We start from the raw sequence: 9,573 nt of genomic DNA, 5'->3' as shown, positions 1-9,573 counted from the left end.
GTGAATACACAGTAGCTATTTTTCAAATTTTAATTACTGATGCTTTTTTCACTGTGTTCTGCATTATTACCTGTGTATCCCAGATTGTTTCTTAGACAAAGCTTGATAAGAATTAATTTTAAATTTTATGAAGCTGAGGAAAAGATAACTAGCCAGTGAAGGCACTTGCTGCATTGAAGCTCAAATATATGTCTTGAGTTTCTGACCTGAGTCGCCATTCAGCATTAAGGATAGTGTTTGAAAAATACAGTAATTTTCCAACAGGATCTGATTTATGGACAGATAGATCTAAAATTGTCACAGTGACTGGGTCAGACAACGGCAGTAGCTACAGAGGGAAAGTTCAAAAGGAGTCACTAATGACTCCCAAAGTCGTGCCCTGCGTTCCCATTTTGGGACACACGTAGCCTTCCTGCCAGGCAGCGTCTGCACGTGCTGTGATCGGTCCCAGTGCCGGCGCTGCGGCTGTTGGCTCTTGCTGAAAGGGAAGACAAAGTAGGCAGCTCATTTCCAGCTACAGTTCCCCCTGGGTGATCGGGCTGGCCCACAGGAGATATTTCACTGAGAACACTTTAGCCATCGGCGAGATTGCCACACCGATCTGGGCAGGATTTAGCCTCTAGACAGCACTGTATCGACAATGAAAAATCTTCCTTTGTCAGCAGAGAGGGCAGCTGCCACTAGTTATAGTCGCAAAGTGCCAGCATATTGTCATGTATTTGTGGCTGCTATCGATTCCTTCTTTTTTATTTTATTGGAACAGCTTGGAACTTGTCAAGCTTTGCTTGGGTTGATTTGCAGCTAATTAATTCAACAGACATTTTTAATCTTGCAAATTTGTGACTTGTAATACAGTAATCAAGCTCCCGTGAGCAAACATTAATCAGTTAGGGGGGAAAAAAGAGAAAGCCGTTGTTAGCTGTGTTCAGCGTGGTGCCCACAATGGAAAGAGAGATCTAGAAGAAATGCAACATTAGTAAATTCATCCTAGCTAAACTTTCATCATTCATCTTATGAAACATTCATCCATTTGATTTGTTTTGTACATGCAAGGAGTTGTATTTAAAAGAGGATTGCTGGGATTGAGACAGCTCTAGTTACCGTCAATGGGGAACTGGCCAAATTTCCTTCTGGTCATCGATTTCCTTATCAACCAAAAAGTCATTCTACCCAGCAGCAGTGCAATTTCATTTCTGAGATGACTGAGCTGGTTGTAGAACAGTTTATCCTGGAGAAATGACTGTACCAAAACACATACAGCATTTAGCAACAGCACTAAGAACTGGGTGAATGAGTGGAGAAAATATTTTATTCATTGCTTTTAACACACAGGTGGGTTTTAGCTACTTTGACGTGAAGCAGAAGGGAAAAAAAATCTAACGTTGCCTATACCGAACCTGATCTCTAAATAAAGGCAGGCTTGTGATTAGCAAAGCATTTAAGTCCTTTCATAAGCAGAAAGTATGTAGGTTAGTACACTTGCAGTTTCTAAAAATCAGTAGGAACAAGTGGGTGGTTTAATATTTAACCTAACTCTAGTACTTGGAGGAACGCAGTTGCAGCAACAGGGGACTTGGCAAGTGCTCACGGCTTGGCTGTACCCCCTCCTGGAACAGAGTTTTCAAGCCGGGTGCTGCCCCAGCCCCCTCCGGTCCGTCGGCACAGGATGCACGTGTATGTACGTCAATGAGTAATCTGTACATACGTTTTATTGTGGAAGCATCTCCACTGGCAACCTTGGCAGAGAGGCCAGAGATCAGAGAGTCACAAAAGCAAAGAATTGATTCCTTCGGTCAGGATTAAGAGATGTTTGTGAAACACTGTGGAAAAGCTGCCCCTGCTGTTTCAGTGAAAAAAGAGAGGAGCGGAGTCTTTTAACAGCAAAAAAGAAACCCAACAAACCTTAATGCCAAAATACTATTTATGGTGCAATTACTCTCTCCTCTAGGAAAGATGTTGAGTGAGGAAGTTCTAGATACGTTACAAACTAACTGGAACATACAGGGGGACAGTGAAAGATACTTTTTAGCTATAACTTCGTTGCTATCGACAGGAGTTGTTTATTAGCAATAAGATATAAAGGTGTCTCAAACTAAGGCCTGGGAGACAAGGATTTTGTATGGCTGTTGTGCCAGTGATTGTTAAATTTAGAAATCATAGATCTTTATAATAGATTATAGGTCAAAGAACTTTTTTTTTATTATTTTCTTTACAGAGGATAAATCTCAGATGGCTTCCACAAAAAACATAAGGTTTAAAATAGGCTCAGAAGATGGGCTTTTCTGTATATGGAATATTACAGGCTTGGTGTTGTTCGAGTGCTTGTGCGTTTTCTCATGTTCTCAGTTTCTCATGCAGTATGTCAATAAGCAAATAGTGGATTTGCAAGTCCATGTTCCTTTAGCGCTGATAGTCCTGACATCAACTTATTCCTGCACAGCTGAGGAGCACATACATGGTGGGGTGGGTACACTTGTAAAGGTGTACAGCAGGAAAAAAATAGAGAAGGTTAGTAGATGATGTGGTAAAAGCCTTATTATAATAAGGGAACAGCTGCGAATCTTTACAGTAGGTGAGCCCTCACAGTATTTGTTCATGCTCAGGTATTCTGTCACTCACCTCATCATGGAAATCACTGCTGAAGGACTTTCAACTGTATTATCAGTTATCAATTTTTGCTTGTTTAGAAGCAGGAACAGTATCACCCTGATTTCAGCAGAAGTCGCTCTGGAGGCATCCATAGCCTCATGCATGATCTGTAAGTGTAGCACGTCATGACAGGTCTGTTTTCTTCAAAGATTCGCTCAAACAAGTCTGCGAATTTACTAGAAACTGTTCTTTTTTTCCTTGCTTCCATTTTCCTCCTATGCTTATGAGTCTCATATGCAAACCCCACCAATGAGAGAAGACAACGCTCAGGTTATCTAACAGATTTTTTTTTTCCTCATGTAGTAGTACAAAACTCAAAAATTCCTTTGCATAACACCTGGCTATTGAGGTAACCTCTATAGTTATAGAAGGAAAAGCAAGTTAAAGATGCAAATACTGAAGTAATTTTATCGAGTGCAAAGCAGGAACATTTTTAAAGATAGCTGTCACATTTTGCTGCTCAACTGATCTTACTTCATCATTCCAAAGCCTTGGTATATGCCCATAGCAACCCAGAAGAAAGTATCTTTTGTTTCTGAGATAATTTCTGACTCACAGAACAGCCACTAACTGGGGATCGTGTTGGATTAGGAAGCACAGATCCTCTATCCCACTGCGGTTCTTCTTTAACAGGACTGCAGTTCCTTTAAATCAATTCCCATTGATTCTCAAGGGCAGAAACTGTCCCCTGCGTAATTCGTTCTACTTGAGGGGACAGATATTTTGCTGTCTATTCTTTGAGTTGTGTATTATTAACAAGCTAATGTTTATTCTAACAAATAAGCATCACTGTATTTTCCTGCAGGTGCCATTCCGTGTATAAGGCTGTCTCAACAGTGGGAGCTGGCTCTGTTCTTCTTCCCATGCTTACTTACCTGCATATTTAATCAAATGCTAACTTAACAGTTGTTATTTCTCATGCTGCAGAGCCATGCAAAACCCAGTTTGACTTCTGGATTTGACCCATGGCATTAGCAAATGAGAGAGTCGTCTTCTCACTGTAAGCTGAGTGCATTGGAAATGGTACCCACTGGGACGCAATAAACACAGTTCCTTACCATATTGATTTTATAGTAATTTTCCAGAGTACAGCTGTGCTTTAAAACTTTGTGCAGCTCTCTGTAATCTTCTTGTATTAAAAAAAAAAAAAAAAAAAAAAAAAACCAACTTTAATTGTTCTTCCTCAGTATATATTTTTTCTCTTGAAATTTGTCAGTTAATGGAGCATGTCAGTTAATTCACAGTGGACATTCTAAATGGATTCCTACAAAAACTATTAATAAACCCAGTAGTAATTAAAAAGAGCATATTCTCTAGTCATTACATCAAAATGTATACTCAGATAAGGCTAACTAATTTGTGCGTGCTTCCACCCTTCATCTCTTAAGATACAGAACTCGAAGTTTGTTTTCAGATTGACTGGTGAATTTGATTTGTTTAGGGGAAATGTGTGCAAAAATGTTTCTAGGCTATTAGTAAAACAGGTAAGCCTTCCAAAGCAATTTCATGTGAGGCAAATGATCCTAAAAGAGAGACTTGATAACAGTTGTGCTTATAAAACCTTCTTGGATGATCTACAGCTAAGCAAAAATAAAAACAAACCAAAAGGCACTCTTAAAGGACTGATAGAGAAATTCTGCCTGGTGAACATGTCAATAAGTCATACTTACACCAGCACTCTGGACAGGAGCATTTATTATACTGGGATTTGCTTTGATTACAGGCAGTTTATAATCATAAAGGGCTTCCCTGAAGGTCCACTGTAGCAAATGGATGACTTTCTTTTGACTTTAATGGAGTCCAATAAGCCCCAGGAGTAAGCACATGGGCATTTTGCTTTTAAATTTCACAATGCCTCTCTAAGTGAAATTTATTTTTAAGGAATCTCTTTTTTAACTATTTTACAGCTCACTTGAACTTTACTGTCAAGTGAAATTGTCAGTCATTGTGCACCCAATACTGATTAGGCTAAGTCAATGAAAATGTCTGAGGAAGGAATATCAGGCTTTGTATTAAAAAACAGTCCACTGGAAATAATACTAAAGCATTTCTAGGTCTTCCAATTCTGCTAGTCACTGGATGAGGCCAAGATACGTGGCTGGATTCCAGGATAAATTAAAACAGCTGTTTAAATTTTCAGATGGCTTATTAATATATTAATAATATTTTAATATTTTCTATGAAAAAAGTATCCTTTAAGCTACACATTTCAGTTTCAAGAAAATTCTCTCTATAAAGCCTAAGTCACTGGGCGTTAGGGCAGCAGGGGAAAAAGTGGACAAGTGGGAGCAGTGAAATTTTATCCTAAGTTCAGGCAACAGTCCCCCTGCTTTCCCCACCAGCCTGCCACCCCAGCCCTCCACGATACTTGCCTGTCATGCTTTCACCACTGAAACCCCTGAAAATGGATCTAGGATTTGGATCCTGACAAACCTCATCTCAGTCTTTAGTGCTGGGTCACACAGAGGAGGGACAGAGGCACCTTGACGGCACGAGGGTAGGATCAGGCAGGTGCAGGTAGATCCTCTTTTGTTCCAGTTTCTCCAATGGCTACCACTGACACAGCTGAACTGGTGATGGGGAGGGGGACTGCTTCTTCTTGGGGCAGATGTTGCCTGTGAGCACTGAGACTTGGGGATATTATTTGTAGCATGCCTGTATGAAAAGGAAAGGCGGCGAATAATAGTTAGTGAAGGGGATGCCTATGTATGTCAAATATGCCAAAACACTGAAACATCAAGCTGGATGCCTAGTCTGAGGAGGTTAGCACTAAGAAGACAAAGAAGTTTATTAGCTGGTGCAATGCAGTCCTCAAAAATGCAGTTTGTAGTTCTCTGTCCTTTGAAAACTGATACGCATAGGGAAAAACCAAGGATTGCCTTTACTGTTGTTTCACATGAAGAAAAAAATTTTTACATCTGTTTCAAAGGCGTGCCTTTTAGCCTCTTTGTGTTTTATGAAATAAGGCCCGAAAAATACTTCTCTCCCCTTCAAAATCAGATTATCTTTTTCTGCTTAGGTTTACATAAAACTATAAAGCCTTGACTTCTCTGAGAACCTGAGATTCTCACAGCCCCACTCCCTCCCCCCAGAAAAAATCTGAGTAACTGAGCAAGAATACCTGACAAACATTTTGGGGAAAGCTGCAATACCATGCCACGCCAAGAAATCTCACACTCCAGTTTTCTAGTTTTCCACTTAGTTCTGTGGCAAGAGCAGGAAAAATTAAAGGCCACGACGTGCAGGATGTGCAAGTGTAATTGACAATTACCAGTGGCTCTGCCACCATAGTACATAGGTTCAGCACACTGTGAACATCAGTGACTTCTCATTTTGGGCTGCCAGAGATGAAAGTTGGTCAAAACCACACATCACTTTTGAAAATCATAATCAAAATACAGGGAGCTTAGAAAGGTAAAATTAAGCAAAAAAAAACCCCTACTTTCACGATTTCCTTGTTTAACAGAAAACAAAACTGAAAGAAGGCATGAATACATTTTTCTCTTTCATAAGTTATATGTAAACCATATGCACACACTTCAGAAGTACAAACCCTATGTTTTCACAGACCAGTCAAAAAAAACTAACACACCAAAACCATTTCAGTTTGTGATGCTCCCTGCTGTGATTTCTTCAAGCCAGGTGCCTAGTGCAGGATTCATGACACCAAATTGCTTGTACCCATGTTGTGACCGTCAGCAGTGGGATCTAACAGTAGGACTCAGAAGAGCCAACACGTTGCATGTTCAGTAATGGGATGTATTAGGTTGTTGCTGCTAAAGACAGGGACACATCTCCAAATTTGTCTGTCTCCTAGAAGTAGGCTTTTTTTGTGCAATTCATTCCCAGAGCCTGAAGTCTTCTCTTGCACCTGCACACTCAATTTGTGCATTTCGGTAGAGAAAACCACCTGCTCCTCTTCCTAGGCAGGAACGGAAGGGAAAGCTGGGGCTTCCTCTGTGCCAGGGGCTGTTAGCTGGAGCTCTGGGACCATGATGTGAGCCCAAATCCCTGCTCATCCTGAGTGGACTCAAGTCAACACTTTCTTGGAGACTGTCCTGTCTGCAGGAGGAACACCGTGCCTCTCTCCAGATGAGAAAAGGTCACCGTGAGGGCTGAAATGCAATGGTGCTGGGCGCAGGCAGGAAGGCCCAAGAGGAGCTGTGACTCTGTGGTCCAAGGTGGAGGCTGATCGTCTCTTTGGGGACGGCTCGGTGCATGGGGCCTCTGCCTGGGCTGGGTGTGTACAGACAGGCTCTGCAGGAACATCACGTGGGGGATCCCCACCACATGGGCACATCCCACATAGGTCCAGATGTGTGGGTACATCCCAGGCAAGCTCCCAGGACATCTATCCGATCAGTCCCCGAGAGACATAGGCACAGGATCCCTGGCCCTGTGACTCTCAGGTGGCCTCGGTGGAGGATGGATGTGTAGAAGTTCACCCGAACTGAGAAGGTGGTGCCTCTGGGCACACAGGGTGGCACATCTTCAGGCATTAACAGTGTATTTCTGCCTTCCAGGAGCTGCAGTCCCAGAGGTAGACCAGATCTCATGTGATGCCTGATAAAAAGTAAATGACTTCCTAATGCTATAAAAAGCCTGTAAAAAAATGCACATGCAAATAGACTCAAATACTTGAAATTCAAATTCCAATAGTATATTCTGTGTTCATTCCTATGTTATTATTACTAAAATAATTTTCTTTTTTTTTCCCCGAAATCATAAAGTTTCCTGCTTTAAGTTGTCGCATGATATAAAATTAATTCCAAATGAGTGGAATTTTTACTCTATATGTCCTGGGTTTAGTTTTTCAGTTATTTTTCGTAAATGCATTTTACATCTAACTACCTCAGCTGCCTTTTATTTTGTTTTGGCACATATGAAGTCATGCACTTTCTATATTTGGGGATTTGGGGGGAGGAGTTCTTTCCATTTTGAATAACCAGGTTCAAAGCCATGATGATCAATTTATAGGGGAGATCAATTTAACAAGACATAATTATTGACAGTTGCAGAACATACATTTTATTTTTAGGTTCCGTTGGGGTATAGTTTAACAAAAAACACCATAAGCTGCTTATTAATTTGCCTTAAAAAATGTGTGCTCTTTCCTATTCAAGTTGTGTTATTTAACTCTTCTCTTGTACACAATTTATGTGACAAAGACTAACGTAACAGTTGGCAGATAAACAGCAAATTGAACAGAATGGACCAATAGTTTCTCAGTTCTCTGTTGTAAACTGTTGCATTATACACTGACTGTGCTAAAATAATTGTTACTGTGCTTATACTCCTTAGTCACCGTTGCGGAAATAAAGTGATGGAAGATCACATTTGTGTTTATGGAACAGTGTAGATATCCCCCCAGTACAAGCACAGTGACTTGAGGTGAATGATAATCATTGCAGAACTTGTGCTTTGACTTGTAAACATTGTAAAAATGTATTTGGTATTTTATTTGAAATGAAGAATCAAAATAGTTATTAAAAAAAAAGAAATCTTCCTGTAAATATATATATTCTGAATCCATGTATACAAACATTCCTTTAGAGTTCAGATTGTGAAGAGTGTCTTTATTGGCTAGAGACCGCTGCCTCCCGCGGCAGAGGTTACATGTGCTATAGTAAAGAACACAGTGTGTGAAGTATTTGATGTACTGCAGTACCATAGTTCTTTTGGTCTGTTAAGTAAGTTGCAATTTGTGATGAAATGAAGTTGAAAGTAGTGCTTCATACTAACAAATTTCCTTGGTTACAACTTGATTTTTCTTGTAAAACTTAAAAGGAAAACTTGAAAATTTTATATATTTGGATTTTGTAGATTTTTTTTATTTTATTGCAACACAAGGTACCAAAATCATTAAATAAAGTACACTGTGGTCATTTTACCATGGCTCTAGCGTCTTTTTTAAAACTCTCTTATCCTGGTGGATCAGCAAAAGGATGCTAACTTTTGAGCTTCTGAAATTATTACCAAACAAGACAAAAGCTGGCCCAGCTTGGACAACGGTTTGGGACAGATGATCTCCAGAGATCCTTTCCACCATTAATTATTCTATGATTCTAGGCAGTATTAGCACAGGAGCTCCCACCCCCAAGTGCAGGAGTGATGCAAGTGGCTCCCCGACCACCTCTGTGGTGAGGGACTGTGAGAAAACTCGACCTGGGACTTGGACGATCTTACCTACCGGTGTTGTCCCAGCAGGAACCCCCAGGAAACCACCGGATATCCCAACAGGCATCTTGCCCAGAGCAGCAGAACCGGGTGCTCTGGCCACCGTGGTTGGGGTCCTGAGTGCTGTCTTGAAGGAAGATCTCCAAAAAAGCTGTCCTTGCCCAGGGAGCAGGCCAGCAGGTCCTCCCCGCTCCTTGGCCCCTCAGAGCCAAAGTGCTCTCTGACATGGGGCCACACTCCCCAGCTGCCCCCAGCCGGTCCACAGCACCGAGGAGGGGAGAAGCGAGAGGAGCCTGACCCTGACACCAGAAAGGGGGATTTCTGGGCTCTGCTCTCAGGGCTGTTGGGGGAGTGCAGAAACCCAGGACTCCTTCATCACCTCAGAAGAGCTCTGCTCACAGGAGAGAGAAGAAGGTGCTTTGTTGCTTTTGTTCCCCCTTCAGACTCCTGAAAGCGTGTCCGTTCAGTGAGCCCCATTGAGTAGTGGGGGAGGGAGAGCTGAGCCTCACCCCAGTCTTGCCCTGAGCCAAACAATTGGGAAAAACTCCAGAGAAGATGCAGCTGCTTCCTTGATCTTACTGTGTTCAAACCCCCTTGGGTTGAGGAGGGTTTAGTTTCTTCTATTTCTGCCTCCTGGGCAAGTGCTTTAATCATTAAACTGTTACACAAATTGTTGCTGTCTTTGGCAGCATCTCCAATGGCCTTAATAGCCCTCTTGGACTTCATTGCCACATTTGTGTGTGCAAT

This window comes from Aptenodytes forsteri, unplaced genomic scaffold, assembly GCF_000699145.1.
Source record: "Aptenodytes forsteri isolate BGI_AS27 unplaced genomic scaffold, ASM69914v1 Scaffold139, whole genome shotgun sequence".
In the NCBI taxonomy this organism is placed as follows: domain Eukaryota; kingdom Metazoa; phylum Chordata; class Aves; order Sphenisciformes; family Spheniscidae; genus Aptenodytes; species Aptenodytes forsteri.
The sequence above is the reverse complement of the archived record's forward strand: the minus strand, read 5'-3'. Positions refer to the sequence as shown.